This window comes from Rhopalosiphum padi, chromosome 2, assembly GCF_020882245.1.
Source record: "Rhopalosiphum padi isolate XX-2018 chromosome 2, ASM2088224v1, whole genome shotgun sequence".
Taxonomy (NCBI): Eukaryota; Metazoa; Arthropoda; class Insecta; order Hemiptera; family Aphididae; genus Rhopalosiphum; species Rhopalosiphum padi.
The window spans coordinates 15,098,509-15,111,791 of NC_083598.1; the positions used below are offsets into that span (position 1 = coordinate 15,098,509).

The 13,283-nt window shown below is 23.5% G+C and overlaps 1 protein-coding gene across 1 annotated transcript in view; it reads left to right on the plus strand.

Annotated features, from left to right (window-relative positions):
* Positions 1 to 7,383: 7,383 nt before the first annotated feature.
* Positions 7,384 to 13,283, plus strand: part of LOC132923052 (aquaporin AQPAe.a) — a 478,481-nt gene continuing 472,581 nt past the window's right edge. Inside the window, exon 1 of the transcript XR_009661088.1 lies at positions 7,384 to 7,394. The gene's annotated coding sequence lies outside the window, so the exon portion shown is untranslated. The remainder of the gene's footprint in view (positions 7,395 to 13,283) is intronic.

Here is a 13,283-nt window from a genome sequence, read left to right on the forward strand (position 1 = left end):
TCATTAATACATGAATGAAATATACACATATTTTAATAATAGTTGTAATATCAAACAAGAACCTAACTTAACCTAACCTATACGTCACGGAAGTATACAATAATTTGTAAAAGGTACAGAGTCTGGATAAAGGTTCATTGTACAAATCCTGCTTCCTAATATCCAACTTCTCTTATAGTTTTAGTATAATCGAGTTATTGTCCCGTTTGTATCCTAAAAATCCCTTGCTAAAATTAATTAATATAATCTCTTATTGATGGTTATATTTTAATATAATACTTTGAAAATTGTAACTTGAATTTTAAATTGTATCTTAAAAAAATATATTGGAAGATGAATTATATTATAATATTTATTTGAGTGATACAGCCTGTGGTATTATGCAGTATAATAGTAGCTTGGCGAACGAGCCATATTCAATTTTAATAAATTCAACAAAAAAAGAAGATATTTTTAATTGAAATTTATTATACGAATTTAATAAATTATTATTTAAATAAAAATATGATAAATTAATAATGAAATAAAAATAACACCACTAGTTTTGTTTTCAAATATTGAGATATTCATATATTGAGTGGTTTTCAGTCTAGAAAAAAAATGGATGTTACTTTTGATACTTATTAATATTCATTGACTGGCGCGGTGTTTAGGCAATCTGGGTACATTGGTGAGTAGATGACATACGTGCTACTACAAGTAAACAAAATATAATGTGAGAATATATTATAATATTACAAATTCTGTTTGTGACTATAATAACGTGGACTGGTTATGCGCAACTGCCGTTTAATATCAAACGACGAGTTAATTCATGCATTTAAAATAGGGCGATAATGGATCAATGATATTTTAACTCTATATTGCAATGATTTTCGTTATCGAATTATAGATTCAGCTGTTAATTGCTGCATGATTCGAAACGCCATTTCGCCGCTAGTTCTGAACGATACACTTAATTATTTTATTATAATTATTTGTGTCAGCACTTATGATATGAATAATATTTTGTTGAATATTTCTGTGTTTTTTACGATTAGTGAAATATTGTTTATATTGCTTATCATTTGTTATATTCCGATAAGTTAAAAATAATTCTTGAACATAAAGGAATTTAACTATTTGAGTTATTATATTAATATTAAACGTATTTTAAATATATTATATAATATAATTTATAAAGTTAATATGATTATATCAAACCCCTAGCTAGTTTGTTTTCTTATGCAGTAAAAGACTTACGCCGTTTGTAAGAATAATGTATGATGAATCTTGAATTTTTATTTTCATAAAAAATTGAATTGAAAAAAAAAATTAATACCATAATATATTTGTACTAAAAATTACTAAATTGAAAAAGCCTATGATTTTAAAATTATATTATATATTTAAATACTATATAATTGAAAAATAACTGAAATAATTTGAAAATACACCTATGTACCTATTGTACCTAAATAAAATACGTGTAACTATTATTTGGTGAAAATTTGAAATCAAAAAGCAAAATCCATTAGATTTATAGCTAGGTCGTGTAAATGTTTCTGTTTTTCCTTTGGTTTTTTTAGTTTTTCCGAGGATTTTTTACTTTTGAGTTTTAGGACATAGAGTTAGATTAAATTGATATCAATGAATACCCCTCAATATCGAAGATTAACATTTTTTTTTTTTGTATACAAAGTGTCTTCAGATACAAAAATAAACTTGTATAACAAATATCATTTTATCCATTTTTTAAGATGATAGATGATCATACGTTTTCCCGATAAATACGAAAAAGAGTAAATGAAAGTGTATGAAACATTTAAATGTAACTTGTTGAATCTATAGATTATTAAACTTATTGAATCTCAACTTAAACATCGAATCATTCTTTGGACCAAATATAGAACTGAAAAATATAATTATTTTAATTATATTAACTTTTTTAAATCAAATGAATTATATAACAAAATTAAAATATTAAAATGTTTTATGGTTTTTTGTTTTAGCCGATAATTTGTTATTATTATTTACTCAATATTTTAGTATTTTAATATACTGTAAATTGAATGTTTCTAATGGTGGTTTAATGGCGAAGTTGTTACAAATATCAATAAGGAAAAAAAACTACCTGAATGTTTCAACACAAGAACGTATTGAAAGATCGGGATAATACTGTGTATTAAGTAGTAATAACGCTAGATTAAACTATATTTTTTCAGTTTACGATACCAATATGTTATTTATATGAGTATACATTATTCCAATTTGTTTTTTTCGGTCTGTTCGCAAGTTCAGTTGATGTGTATATAATTATATATTATATTTATACACGCACTTGTATACATCTCGTGTTCCCCTGCACCCCCATGTGCTGGGCTTACATCTATTGAATAAATATACATTTAAGATAGACTTAATACACGTTAATCTAGGTAATGAAGATTAACAGTAGCTTATTGGCCTAACAAAATAATAATTTTCTGTCTTATAAAATAACGAATCTCATATTATAAACTAGATAATAAATTAATTCAGCGATGTAAAAATTAAATTAAAGTCGATTTAATATGAACAGTTGTAGATGTATATTTTCGTTTTGTTAAAAACGTTCTATCACAGTCCTTGTTTTCTGCGTCGTAAGGTCTTGCTCTATGGAGGGCATATCATTTTCTTAAATTGATGTCAACTTTTCATTCTGAGTAATAAACGTCAAGAAAACACATAGGACTAGCGTTCCCTGCGTAAATATGATTTAAAACAATAAGGTATAAAAACAGTATAAATCGTGTGCAGTAAGGTAGTAACGAATTATACAGCATTAATAATATTGCATTATTAATATTAACTACGTTAAAAATAAAAACCTATACTTTTCTATGAGTATAATTTTCGTCTCGGTACTCAAATATTATTATAATGAAGTTAAGTTTATCATAGAACAGCTTATTATTTAATCGTCTACGAGTAAACATTATAACCATTCAGTTTGTAATAATATTGATTATATCAATAAATTAGAATCATAATGCAATTAATAAAAATAATAGAGGAAACGAATTAAAAATAAAACAATCTCTATAATTTTCTTAATTTTCTTATTATTTAATATTTATTATTATCATCCAATAATATAAAATGTTTTTGATTTTTTTTTTCTATTTTATTTAGTATAATATACTTTTACTATAGAAACAAAAAGAAACAGTTATTTTATGAAACCCATGTGATTGATAAATGTATTATTGATTTATAGTCATATTTAAAGAAATGGGTCAACGATACATTTAAAAAAATATCATAATTTTCAAATGTATGTTCATGGTAATTTAATATGTACACTATATTATTGGTTTTAATAATGGTAATTTTTCAATACCAAATGTTATGTATGTCTATTAAACGATTTTAAAATAATATGATAAATAATTTGTGCAATGTTTGTGTGGTTTAATGATAAAAATAAAATAGCAATACAGCTTTCTCTTAATACATATTATTTAAAAAATAAATTATTATTATTACGTTGAAAACGCGTAACAGTTTTTTTTGTCATGAAAAATGTTTGCATACTCATAACACGACGGGTCCCTAGCGGCAGTTTGGCTGGTGAAAATCTAATTTTCAAATAAGAAAAAAAGACTTAACATGGTTCAGGAGAAAGAGTGAGTGCAAGGACCAGAGAGAGACACAGAGAAAAAGTAATAAAATGAGAAACTTTTCAAAAAGTAATTTCATAAAGCGACTCTAAAGAGTGGAAAAAAATAAGTTCTTCGAAGTTCTTAAATATATTTTTATTCTATTTTTCCTTCACCCAGTCTGCGGTGACAAACGTCCGGGATTTCGAAGTTCATGTGCTCTCACATATTGCATAACCCGTTTCCTCGTCGGAAAAATACCGCTTGGAACACGCCCAATCACTGGATTTCGGGGTAAACTAGAGGTGGGTAAAAAAATAAAAAAAAAACAACGTAAACCTCAGATGACAAAATTTGGTTTCAACTTAAAATGAAAAAACTTCCCCTTAGCACGTACTTAATCATATTCGCTGCGGGTTTAGCGCAATGTGTATTTTAGTATCTTCCATTGCTGTTTGTTAACATTGCCGTAATAATGATTAAGTACCGGTATGCTGAAAAAATAATGTTTGACCCAACGTCAATTGAATAATAATAAAACAAAAAAGTTTAATACACTATAATTAAAATAAAATATCATGTGATTTTATGCATGGTATTTTGTAATATCGATGCGAAAGTTTTTGTTTTGTTCTACTGAATTATTTGAACTGATATAATTTGCACTCAGGAAGTAGAATGTATTTTTATATTATATATTTTCGATAATTCATTACAAAATTAAATATTTATTTTGAGATTTATGCATAGTTTAAACATTGTTAACAAGTAATTTACAATTTTAAATAATAGGCAAATCTCAGTTCACAGTAAAATATTATATGATATAGTTAAATTTGTATATAAAGGGTTTATGTTAAACAACCTCCAAACTTCCAAAAATTGTGATTTGAACAACAGTTGATTCTAGGTATGATATTAATGTAAATGCAATTTCAACAAAAAATGTGAAATTGTTTTAATTTAAACATATTATTTATTTAATAATAATAATAATAATGGAACAATAGACTATACAATATTATATTGCTTTAATAAAAGTAATTATATCTTCTTAATTAATCCTATGATTGATAAATTTTAATCAACTTTCTTTACACAGACACTTCTGTCTTCATAAATACATTTTTAAGAAATAATAAGAATTAATAAAAATCAATAATACAGAAAACATTAAACATCTATTGCCAAATTAACTTTTCTAAAAATTATGTTTTTAATATCACGTACTACATAAGGTGTCTGGTGTGTATACGGAATACCAATACCAATAAGTGAAAAAAGCAAAACAACAATTTCTGAGTACTAAATGGGTATTTTTGAGTAAGTCCGTGATCGTTTTATTGAAAACTCATAAAAATTAGTAGAATGTGGATAGAGTAATTCTTTAGTATTATTCTCGATCTATAATTAAATCTTATTTTATTAAATCCAATTTTATGGTATGGTATAATGATAACGATACAAATTTACTATATAGTCTATACAAAAGACCTGGGCTTATCATATTCAACATGGTGTAACTGAAATAAACGGTTAACCTGTGTTTGAAAATAATGTAACAACTTTATATTTGGTCAAATTATTCAGGACTGACACTAGATATTTTTAGTAGCATAAGTAAGTAGATTATTTAAGATTTCCATAGCCATGTTTTTTTATGAGATAAACACCAGAAACACTTTAAAATATGTTGGCACATCACATGCAACAATTTAATTTATGTATTTCGTTTCAATCATACTAAACTACACCTTAATATTTATAGTAATATTTTAAGTGTAAATAACAATAACACACATTATGTTAGAATCGTTATAATATGACATGATGTTATATGATATTATTTTTTTTACCGATCATCTGACTTTATATTGTCGGAATGTAATATAAAAAGGTATTGCAATTTGAGTCCTACAAAACCCATAATTTTCACTACTAAATAATTGAGAACAAAAATCAAAATCATTATTTTACATTATTTTATGTAAGCGTTGGTTGAAGAATAAATAAGATAATTAATCTTATGTGAATTACATAAAATACCAATACTTTAAGCAAGCATTTTAAATGAGCTTAATTGACAAAATTGACTAGGACACTAAGAAAATATATTATTAATTTTCTTTATATGTTTATTTTTAAAATATACTGTGATATATTACTACAACTCTTAATCTTGACGTATTAAATAAATGTTTGGAAATACTTTCGATAAATAATATTAATATTACGTGTTTAGTGTTGGTTTAAATTGTTAAGTAATGGAAAAAGTTATTTGTTATTGATCATCATATTACAAAAATATTGGCGTAACACTATTCATTACTAAAACTATACTATATAGAAGGTATAGTATGATTATATTAAAATATATATATAATAATAACTATTTGAGATAAAGGATATTTAGGTAATCTTCATAAAATACCTTTAAAATATTTGTGTAACTATTTAATCGATAGGTATAATCTACCTATCTATCTATATATTAATTTTTGTTTTATTTTGTCATCCATTAAACGGATGTGTAAATATGTTGATCTCAATACCCAGTGTGAGAAGATAATGATAAGGCCACACGGTAATTTATGTGATAAATTATCAACCTCGTTTTGTCCGCTTCCTACATCTACAAATATCACGACTCCATACCATAATTCATCTCTTTATTATTTATAGACGTGAATAAGTAATTATGATATAAATAACACACACTGTGATTCTAGTAATTCTACTATACTTATAATATTATAACTATAATGCTATTGATATCGTTACTAATATTACTCATAAAAGTACATACTATATAATATTATTGTATATTTGTATATAAGATTCTATAAAAATAATAATTATTATGATTGTTGTAATTTTATCGTTCATAATTTAATAATCAAACTAGATCAAACTAAAACCGAGTTATTAAAAAATATCAAATCAATATAACTCTATAGAAAAATGAAAATGAATGACATTCAAAGTTTTCGAATTTAAAAAAAAAAATATTTTAAAAGTTGAAAAACTACTGAATATGAAGTAAATTGAATGTGTTTACAATTAATTGTTGTATATTAAATAATAAGTTGTGCAGAGTATTTTTAAAACAAAAATATTATTGTTATTACAATAAAAGTTGGGTAATTATACATTCTCTTAGTTGATTGACTGTAATTTAAAGTCTAGTTTTAAATTTAAGGTACTAAACAGTTGTCGTGTACCTACATAGTGCAGTGTGACATGCGAGTAATAATGATGAGTACAAAATAGAAAAACAATAGGAGAAAACTTTTTTTTAAAATATTTTATTTCAGACGACGATTAGGAACAGCAATATAGATAACAAGGTAAATTTTTCAGACAAAAAGTTTAATGAAAAATGTATTCTAACTCAATACAACTCACTATAATATACTCGTATATAGTACTGAAAAAATCTTTTCTTTTTAACGAACATATTTACAGTATACTGTGTATTACAGTGTGTTATATATATTAATGTACTATCAGGTACCGTACGGTGTACATTATACACCTCTGACGTTTATATATATTTTATATATAAATAAATACCACGAAGGATATAATATGGTCACCACTAAACCTAACTGACACTCACGCAACAGCACCAACAATATTTTACTATAATATAATATGAAAACAGGTTTATAATATTATATAATATATAATACATCACTTTTCTTATAACATATTACGATGATATTCGTATATGTTATTAACGTATTATTTTCAAGGGTTTGTAATTTCAAAGTAATTTCACGTTAGATAATACAAAGGTATAGTTTAAATTCTTAAAATTAATTTAGTTATCTTTTTATTCCAATTCATCACTATTAGACAAAGTTTATTGAAGTGCCGAGTAAGAATAATGAGAATTTCTATTTTTGCCCTTAACATAATGCCATTTATCATACCCAATTTATGACACTACATTTGCAGAAAAAAAAAGTTACTATGGTAAAGTTAATAGGAGATACGTTAAACAAACCTCATTCTGTATTCAATGCTCATAAATTTGTAGCAGGCTATAATTCAATTAGCACACATATTTTTGACCATATATATTGTATATTATACATAACCTACAATGCTATAAAATTATGTTCACGATTTAAACAATATTATAAAATAGGTAATACAACATATGATTTTTATATAAAAAAAATATAAAAAGTTTTTATTTTTTTTTTTTATCGCAGACAATTGATCAATATTAATATTGTTTCATATCCGTTTTATTTAAGGTATCTATACATGTATTATGTTCACAGAAAAATTAAGTATCTGAAAATTGAATAGGACGAATAGGTGGTATCAATACAAGTATTTTAACTTAACAATAACGGTACTAATTAACTCTACGGAGTTATGATAATTATATTGCGAATCCCGTATAATTCTGACATAATATTTGCGTTGTTACATTGTTTTAGTGCACCAAAGCATTACAATCACTTTGTGTGCTCGTTTTTTTTCGACATAATATTAATATTTTAAATTAACAGTGCTAGTTATTCGTATTTATAAAAAGAGTTGACCAGGATGTACTTCGTTTAGATTTCTGATTCATAATTGTATTAGGTATTTAGATGTTGCTCACTATTGTTGAAAATGATTTATTTTGATGCTAAAATTAATAGAAAAAATTGAATGTTTCTAACTTATTAATAAGTATAAATTTATTCTTGATTAATATTGGATTATGTAATTAAAACATTAATTTAATTCTTTTTAATTAAATTAATTATTCAAAAAAGAAAGTTGTATTATTTTCATATAAACCAAGAATTTACATAAATTAAAGAATAATCTTGGTAATCATAAATTTTTTTTTAGAAATTTGAAAGGTTTGTAAGTTTATTTGTCAATTTTTAAAAATAAAAATTTTATTAAAGTATTTAATTAATCATTTACGTTATATTCTCAGCTGTATATATTTTAATATATTTTAAAAGATATTTCAAGTTTATAAAACGTTAATAATCATATTTTAAAACATTACACAGTGATGCATAAAAACATGATTATAAAAATATTTCAAATTTAACTACAAATAAATATCGTTATTTATTTTATTATATACTAAATTAAACAAATACATTATATAGTATTTGTCATCTTCGCTAAAAAAATGTAGTTTCAAAGAATCAAGAATTTTTTATTATTTATACAATAGAAAAAATATTAATTTAAATAATTGTATTATTGATAATTCGGCAAAAATTCATATAAAAGTATTCTTGTTATAATGTCTATGTTTATGTTGTTATTTTCATATTATTATATTAGTTTAAAATTTTTTTTAAAAATATTTATTGGATATTTATGATTAATCATCAAATAATAATTTTAAAGTTTCAATTTCATTGAAATACTCATACAGTTATAACACATTGTTTCATTATTTTTCTGTGAGACGATTTCTTAATATTATCTTTACTCAAGTCCGTTATGTCACTATAAATATATAAAAAAAGCATTATATATGATTTCAATGATATTTACGAAATTCAATGTAAATTAATAATTAAAATCATTAAACGCCCTACGAAAAAAACTGTAAAGGGATTCAATTTGTATTGAATTCTACCTGAAATTCTCATGAAATCAATTGAATGTATTTTATTTTGTTTTTCCTTTAGTTCTCTGGAAAAATAAATTACATAGCTTACAATAATGGGAATCATTTAAAGCTTATATAATATATATATATATATATATTATATTTTATATCAAATATATTAAGGTAGTTGAAAATATATAGTTGCTTTAAAATGCATAAATTTGCTAGTTTATTTATTATTTTGGATAGAATTCTTTAAAAATAAATGTTATTGCTACAATTTTCATAATGTTGAATTGTTAAACATCGATGTTATGACATAGATCTCTCAATTCAGATGTATTGATTGATTAGAACATGATTTTGATTGACAATTTAAAAACATTAAATAAACAACAATTTAATATTACTAATTCTTAAACTGAGTGGAACAATTTATGTATTAGTTATACAATAATGTGAGGTTTTTTGTACTTAACGTTATCTGAAAGTTCAGTATCTAAAAGCTTTGATTTCTAGTTTTGAGATTTTTTATATTTGATATAATTGGTGGTTAAGAGGTAAAAATTTCCAAGTATATTAAAAATAATTAAAAAAAAAAATCACGGACTAGGGATTTTCACATAAAAAAGTTTTCGATAAAAATTGAGTCTAATATATTCTAGAAAATGTAATATTTATTCCACATAAGTTGTTTTTATAACTGTGTGACTAGAAACAATTGTTTTTAATATACATTTGATATTTTAATTTTTATAAAAATTGTCAAAATTATCAAAATTATCTACAAATATGTTTTAGTAAAAATGTATAAAATATTTAATTGTTATAGTTAAGATTTTAAATGTAATATAATATTCCTTATACATATTTTATACTGGATCTAAGAAATTTAAAAAATATCTAAACACAGTTATTTTTTTTTGAAATGTGAACCAAACTATGTAATTTAAAGATTAATAACGATGTTAATTATTTTTTATGATTTAAAAACATTTTGTGAGAAATTAAAACTTTTATGTAATTATATTGTTATTGATTTTACTAAATGCAATCACATTTGTATTTATTTTAAGATATTATAAATTTATACTTTAAACCTATTTTTACTGTTTTATGGTGTTTACAAAAAGATAATATTACATTTTGAATCATTTAAGTTTATATTACAATATGATACACACACAGACACACATATATATATATATATATATATATATATATATTATAATAATTAAATACTAATAACATGGAAAATGAAATGTTATTTTTATTATTAAAAAAAATTAAATCAAAATACCGTAATACTAAAATAAAATAAATGAGTTTAATATTTACATTATAAAATAGATAATGAAGTATATTTATAGACTGACGACCGTCTCTGCTCACAGTTGTTTTTCGTATAAAATGATACATAATTTAATTCAAATTTAACACATCCATAACAGTGAACACTCGACATCTAATGTACAGAAGAGCGGTACTCACTTGCCTATTTTTTTGTTTTGTTTACTTGTTAATATTTTGCAGTTTAAAGTAAAGTTTGTCGTAAGTTATTCTTACACTATTAATACATTTCAAAAATACATAATCATTATTGTTGCATTTAAATTTTTACAAAATCGTGAAAATTTGTAGATTGCTTTATAGGTAAAAATGAATATATTTTTTATTTTACGTTTAAGATTTTCAAATTTAATTTACGATTCCTCGTAAGTTTTGCTTACTAATCTTTAAAAAAAAGTTTAGTGTTAAGCCACATAAGTATTTTATGAGCGATCGCTAAAGTTTAAATCTCTAAATCACGGAACATTCCACTATTACTTACATTTATATTCCTTATACACAATGACATTTTAAAAATATTTAGATTAATTTTTTGTATCGTTATTTTAAATTAAAATGCTTATGAAATAATATACAAATGTTATTTTTATACAACTTTAAAAAAGGGTATTATTTGTAGAAACGTTTTGCTTCGATGTATAATAATTATAATTATTTATTTGACATTTAGATTAATTTTGGTTATTTATATAACAAACCTATGTAAACAAGTCTGTCAGTATTGACTTATGAATAAATCAATAAAAAGTAAGTTAATAATACTATATAAAATAGTGTTATATTATCGATTCAATAATTAGTAATATACCTATGCAATTTATTTTTGACGAAAATTAGTTCAATATACTATAGTATAACTTTAAGAAAAATAAATTTCTCATAGCACTATAAATATACAGTAAAATATCCTTAGAAATATAGGCTGATTGACCGTCCCTGTTTAGAATCGTTTGAGAATGTAATAATTTATTATTTAATTCGAATTACGTTACATTGACCTTTTGACGAGGAACACTATATCTACTATACGGTTTTGAAGTTACTTACTTTCTAACTCGTTGTTTCCTATTTATATAATCGATATACATTTGTCCGATTTTTTGAAAATGTTGAAAATTTAATACAAGGTTTCTCATAAATTTGTATTATAGTTATTTAAAAATATTTAAGAAACATAATGTACGGACTTATGTATAAACATTTCAAATTCAAATTTGGACTAAATTTATCAAATTTACAAAAACTAGCAAATTATATTGTATTTTCACGATTTTCACGATTTTTTCTTTTTATATTTTAATGAAAATATATATTAAAAAGGACATAATATATTGCTCAAAAATTTTCAAGAAAGTGTAAGTCTAGTCAAGTTGGTACATTAAACTGTATAATTCAATTTTATACCTTACCAATTATAACGACTTTTAAATTTTAATAAGTTTAATTACAAAATTAAAAAAAAAAAAATTATAAAAAAATAGTATTTAAAATTTAAATAATATATTCTAAATGTAGTTACTATAAAATATAGTTTTTTCTTTTTCTTTTTTTTCAGAAAACCTACTACTGATCACCGACATTTATTTCTTTATTTATAACATTACTCATAGCAATGAATTTTGTTTGGAAATTGTTGGTAATGTACACGTGTTACAAAAATCGATGCATCCAATATTGGATAACGAGTGGACCGTAAACGTCTGAAAGTTGATACAGGTTTTGGATTCAAGTATTGACGTTTGTGCGCAAGTGGTATAAGGAGCTTAAATATTTGAAAAGGATGGTATAGACATTTTCCCAGAGTTTACGAATCGGACGCTTCCGGTTCGACGGACAAAACGTCCACGTTCATTTCCGGAAATCCGGCGAGATGGAGCCAGAGAATTTCGGCTTGTTTTTCAAGTAAAATTTTTCTACATCTAGTTAAATGTGATAATTATTTTTAGAACCAAATCCTATTACATTATTATTTATGTATACAGCTTTTTTTAGTTTGTAAACAGTTTGTTAATATAATATTTCTATAACCTAAATTATTTATTTAAAAAAAAAAATAAATGATTTATCGCAGTCCCAATATTATAGGTACTGATTTTTTTTTAATATTTTTACGTTATTTGGTTACTCTTTTGAACTTTTATGCGTGTAAAATAATAATAATAATAACTAATTTACAATAAAATAAAATATGATTCGTAAGTTTCTAATAAAACTGACGCGTAAATACTGTGTATTTTTTAAGTACCTATTGAAATCTTTACTGACAATTGTTTTTAAATATATAAATATTTGGTATTTTAATTATTGTTTATATATATTTTATAATTGTATACAATATCAATACTTAATTAATAAATAACAAAGTATGCATTTTTTGAAAGTAAAAATATAGAAAATGATTATAATAAAATAACTTTGACAAGTGCAATCTATGTGATTATTAAAATAATGGAATTATACGAAATGCAATAATGTTTACAAGACGTACATTATAAAACGATGTTTAATACTTATAAAAATATCTCGAGAGCACGACGTAAAAAAGAGCAAATAATTGTTATTATCGATAAATGGAATTTGTGTTCGGTGGCGGGTTTTAAATTGAAAAACAGTTGTCGCCGGTATTGTCGGGGCCCCGGTGCAGGTTATTTAATCTCGGAATATCGGAGCTGCCGAACATTTCCATAATAACCCTTTGGCGTGTTGTTCGGTTTCCGACACGTCATCGT